Raw genomic sequence first — 6005 nt, forward strand, 5'->3', positions numbered from 1 at the left:
TTTCAGTGTCGGAGATTCCTTTGCCATTTGTCTAGGAAATTTAGGGAGAATGCTAGTGTGATGTGAAGAGACAAATCTCGTTCTTAATTGGGAGAAGTGTCATTTTATGGTGCAAGAGGGCATTGTCCTCGGACATAAGATTTCTCAAGTGGGGATGGAGGTAGATAAAGCAAAGATTGAAGTCATAGAAAAACTTCCTCCACCTACAAATGTGAAAGGAGTTCATAGTTTCTTGGGGCACGCTAGCTTCTATAGGAGGTTTATCAATGATTTTTCAAAGATCACTCAACCGCTGACAAAACTCATTGAGAAAGATGCCCCTTTTGATTTTGGGGATGAGTGTTTGGTTGCTTTCTATTTGTTGAAGGAGAAATTAGTGCAAGCACCAATTTTGATCACACTAGATTAGAATGAACCCTTCTAGCTCATGTGCGCGCGAGTGATTATACTGTTGGAGCAGTTTTGGGTTAGAATAAAGGCAGGCAGTTCCAACTGATCTATTATACTAGCAAGACTCTCACGAGTGCTCAAGAGAATTAGACAACCACCGAAAAAGCGTTGTTAGCAATAGTGTTTACTTTTGACAAATTCAAACCATACCTCATCTTATCTAGGGTCATAGTATTTACTGATCTCTTAGCACTCCGTTATCTCATGAAAAAGGCTAATGTGAAACTGAGGTTGATTCGTTGGATCCTGCTTGCAAGAGTTTGATATGGAGATAAAAGATAAGAGAGGGACCAAAAATGTGGTTGTAGACCATCTGTCTCGATTGGAGGGTTGTGAAGGTCAAGAGCCACCAAGCAAAGAAATTAATGATTTCTTTCGTGAGGAGTACTTGTGTGCAGTTCAGAATTCTGAATCAGAGGGTACTCTATGGTTCGCAGATTTTTCAAACTACTTATCGGGGAAAGTACTTAAGCAGGGCCTCACCTTTTAGCAAAAGAAGAAGTTTTTTTAGAGATTTGAGAAATTACTTTTGGGATGATCCATACCTGTTTCGCATTTGTGCAGATCATGTGGTCCGAAGATGTGTATCAAGGAAAGAAGGTTGAGACATCTTTGCACATTATCACTCCGGGCTAGTTGGGGGGCATTATGCGTCAAGTAGAACTATTAAAAAGCTATGGCTAATAGACTTTATTGGACAACTTTATTTCAGGATGCACATCAGTTTGTTCTTTTATCCGATAGTTGTCAGAGGGCCAGAAACCTATTGCGATAGGATGAAATACCTCAGAATCTGATGCAATTTTGTGAGGTGTTTGATGTATGGGGGATTGATTTCATGGGACCATTTCCAAAGTCTAATAGTAATCAATACATTCTGGTGGCAGTTGACTATGTCTCCAAATGGGTGGAAGCTCAAGTCCTATCTACTAATGATGCTGGGATCATGGTTAAGTTTCTAAATAGGTTGTTCACTCGATTTGGGACCCTATGAATTATCATGAGTGATCGAGGAACTCACTTCTGCAACACTCAAATTGCAAAAGTATTGAAGAGTTATGGAGTGCATCATCGGCTTGCTACCCCCTACCACCCACTGACATGTGGTCAAGTGGAAGTCACGAACAGAGAGCTTAAGAGAATTTTGATAAAGTTAGTGGAACAAGGAAAGCAGGATTGGTCAGAATGCTTAGATGACACACTTTGGGCTCACCAAACGGCATATAAAACACCAATAGGGACCACTCCCTATAACCTAGTGTATGGTAAGTCGTGTCATTTACCCATGGAGCTCAAGCATAAAGCCTATTGGGCCACCAAGGCCATGAATTTTGACTTGATCAAAGTGGGGTAACAAAGAATGCTTCATCTCAATGAGTTGGATGAATGGATGATGAAGGCATATGAGAATGCGAGAATTTACAAGGAAATAATTCATAAATGGCATGACAAGCATATCAAGAATTCAAAAGAATTCAAAGCCGTGGCAGCATGAGCTCACTGGTAGTAATATAGAAGCCAAAACAGCCTCATAACGGCCGTTGTGAAGTCCATAACGGCTGTTGTCAAAATGCATAACACCCAAAGACCGTGCTAGGATGTGACTTTGAGCCCAAGCAACAACTTATCACAACGGGCATCACAATGCCCGTGGTGAGGCCGTGGCAGAGCCGATTACTATAAATATCCCAGTATTCTCTAAATTTGTGGGAGACTCTTTCACCGAAGAAGCTAGGGTAACTAGATTTCTGGTGATTTGAGCAATAGGAGACGGTGTTTCTTCCATATTCCAATGGATTCTAGTAGATTTCTCAAGAGTACTTCAACGAGCATGATTAGAGAAGATCGCGTGTGACAGGCATCTTCAAAGATCATCATCAGAGGGGCATGAGTGACACACGTCATCAGACAATCTTGGGATCCTCCAATCCTCATCTTCGGAGAACTATTGGAGGGAGTTAGTCTATGAATACATTAAACACTTATTTATTGTTTATTTGGTCTTGTGGTTCTCTTGTACTTTGTTGCTTTGTTTTATATGATCCATAAGAACCTAATTCAATGGGAATTATATGTTTAGGTTCCTCGGTTATTATTTATGAATCATGATTGATTAATATAAATTGTTCTAGTTTTCATAATCATTGCATGTTGTTAATTGATTATTACATGTTGATGTGGATGAGGAGGATATGCCCCCATACTGATGACACCTATTCCATTACAGATCCATGCATATTCTAAGAGGTTAGGCATAGCTAGGTTTTTGGATTAGGGATTGATTATCACTTAAGCTTAGGGTTTGATTGGTCTCTTCTCAAGGGACTCCTGTACTAAAGGCAAACATAGGAGGATGGGGTGGAAGATATTCCATCTTAAGTTCCTTGTGATTTAGACCTAGTCACCATGGTAGTGGGCCTAGTAGGCCTTTGAATTCCCCCAGTTCGATCCTAGAACATGATTGAGACTTAACACCTATCATAATTAATAATCAAGATAACTTTAGTACATACTCCCAACTCCTTCTAAGTGTGCTTTACGTTATCTCCAATTATATTGTTTAATAGTGTTGTACAAGTAGAATTAAAGAAAAAGCGTAGTGATTAGGCTATTGATTAAGTGAAAAGAAAGTAATAGGATCCTCTCGCCATTCCTAAGGAAATACGACCCTTGTGTTCATCCATGAGGTATTACTGATGACCCGTACACTTGCGTTATAACAAACTAATAGTAGTATTAAGTGCATACTTGCATGCTTATATATTTGCATAATTTAGACACCTATAACGCATTCGTCAATGAGCCACATCTAATGTTGTATGCCAATTCTGAACTTTCTCCCGCTCATCTTAGCTTGGCAACAACTGGAAATGAGCCTTGCTCGGGTGCATCAAGCCGTTACCCTATTCTAGAAAACAATGGACATGCAATGGGCGTTATGCGCAGGGTGTGACCTGAAAAAGTGCATTGCAAAGATATTGATTAATGTCATGAGCCATTGTGTACCCGCTGTGTATTTCCAGAGAGTGCCCACAGTAGTAATAATTGGCATGTTGAGACTGTTGTGGTCCAATAACGGTTGTGGTCTACTCACTATGCACTTGTTGTCCAATCTTGCGTTATATTTTCCGTATTCTAATGATTGATTTATCATATTTTTTCTGAATTGTAGGATATATGTCAGAAAAGGACTGCCAACCATCCGTAGGTAGAGGCCGAGAAGACAAAGAAGACTAATGAGTCTTCTCGGTCAATAATTTCATGATTTGGAGATTTTGAGCACCAAGTGGAATACAGACGGCTTGTGGATTAGCACTTCGTTGATGGGCGCACGATATACTGGCTGACAATCGAGAGGATTGGTCTCGCCAATATGGTATGAGACCTGACTTCATTACAGGGTTCGAGCCAGTTCTTCAGCATCGATGAGCCCAAGTACTGGGAGCTCACGATCGAGGTGATGAGTTCGTTCAAGTTGGAACAGATGATTATTAGCCTTGGTCATCTGGAGACAATTGGCTTGTAGATGTTCAGCGAGGAATACCTAATGTTTTATGGGGAGTTTTCTGTGGCGAAGGTGCTTGTCGACGTGGAGTACAATAGTATAGAGTCACACTCCCAGCTACATGTTAACATGTTAATTTACATGAGCCCAGATTAGGTTTGGACTCAGACACTTCAGAGCCTCGAGACATACATATTGGTTACCTCAAAGGTATGTACCCTAAGCCGAGCAACTTTCAGTCATCTCTACGCCATCCTATCAAGGACACTGACTAGTAGTGGAGACAAGAGGGGGGTTATCAACCTCTGTGACCTATATTTGTTTTGGAGAATGGTGCTCGGGTGCTGATTCATATCGGCTATACCCTTTCCTGTCAGCTGCATCATAAGGCTCAAGACCCCAGGCTGGCAACCATTTTTCTTGGTTCTTACATTACTGGACTTGCAAGGGATCTAGATCTAATCAACCACTATACAGGCGTGAGGCGAGTTGGAGACATGCAGCCATTCTAAGACACCATGCTCAGGGCCATGCACATAATAAAGCAGCGGGAAAAACCCCATAGGGTGCAGTACTTTGTGGTCCACATGTCTGACTTAGAGTCTTCTGATGATGAGGAGTCTTTCCCAAAGGCCACTACTACCATTGTTCTTCCCCCCGACCACAGCTCTAGTTTCAGTTGTTGCCGTACTGCCTCCACCGACCATGACACCGACTCCATCCATGCCACTGATGATTGAGGAGTGCTTGGCCCTAGTTGAAGAAAGTCAGGTGCGGATCGAGGGGCTCCTCTAATAGATATTGGCACATCTACAGGGCCGCAACCCTCCATCCACTCTAGCGCCTACTTCACTGACTATCTTAGCTTCAATGGTGCTGGAGTCTCCTCTTGCTTCACCAACACCACCAATCTTCCATCATTCCTACAAGACTCCAGAGTTTCCTTGCCGATGCTTGCTATTTTGATTTTAATTTTCATCACTTGCTACTTTTGAATTTCAATTGTACATTTTACTTTCTATTTCAGCAAGGGACATCTACCCTGCTTTTTATGTACATATATTTTAATCATAGTGGATTTTATTTTATCACATTTTATTTTATTCTTATACTTAATTTATTTTCATCTATTTCTTCATCAGGGTTTGAGGTGATCAGGCCCTGTTTTAGCCCGCACAATTCGAAGCTTGGACAAGGGTAACTTCATCACTCTCATCAGTCCAATTAAAAAAAATAAGGAAGTACTAATGTCCACACACCCTTTTATTTTTCCATTTTTTATTATTTTGACTTACACTTGTGGATGCATACGTACATTAGAGATAATGTACATCTTTAAGTGTAAGTGTGTGTGTGAAGGGGGGGCGCGATTTCTTTGTTTTATATTATGAAAATGTTTTCAAATATATGGGGCGTGTGCTTTATATACATGCTTGTGTAGACCATTGAAATCATTGTACTTGTTGGAGTTTCTCTAGTAGACAACGCGTATGTAACGCAAGTGCAATGGTTTGTCAAAGTAATAAAATCCCATGTGAGTGGGTATCGTATCCACAGGGAGTAGGCAGTAAAAATACTTAAATTGTTTCTTAACTAAGTGAAATATAAATAGTGATTTGTGTGACAAGATGTAATGCAAACAAAAGTAAAAGAGACAAGAGAGAGCACAAGTAAAGGAGAGGTAAGGCAATCGATATAAATGGGGTACTCGGATATTGTTCCGCCTAGGACAATCGTTTCAAGTGCAAAAACCCTCTATTATGCTTCCTAACTAATGCATTAATGAGTCGTGGAGATCTTTTAATATATGGTCCCAAATCTAAGGTCAACCATGCCTAACCCTATACATGTCCCGGAGGAGAAATTGAACAATCTCTCAACCTCGCACTTGTATAGAATTGCAATGAGTTCTAGGGATTCCAAGTGATAAATCCTCTTCCTATATGTAGACCTAACCCTTTGGTCCAGGCGAAAGGTCCCTAGCCACAATTAAGCCCTAGATGCTAAAATCACTTCAACGCTTCACTCTATTGCACTCGCAACTAAGCCC

This window comes from Dioscorea cayenensis, chromosome 19, assembly GCF_009730915.1.
Source record: "Dioscorea cayenensis subsp. rotundata cultivar TDr96_F1 chromosome 19, TDr96_F1_v2_PseudoChromosome.rev07_lg8_w22 25.fasta, whole genome shotgun sequence".
Lineage (NCBI taxonomy): Eukaryota > Viridiplantae > Streptophyta > Magnoliopsida > Dioscoreales > Dioscoreaceae > Dioscorea > Dioscorea cayenensis.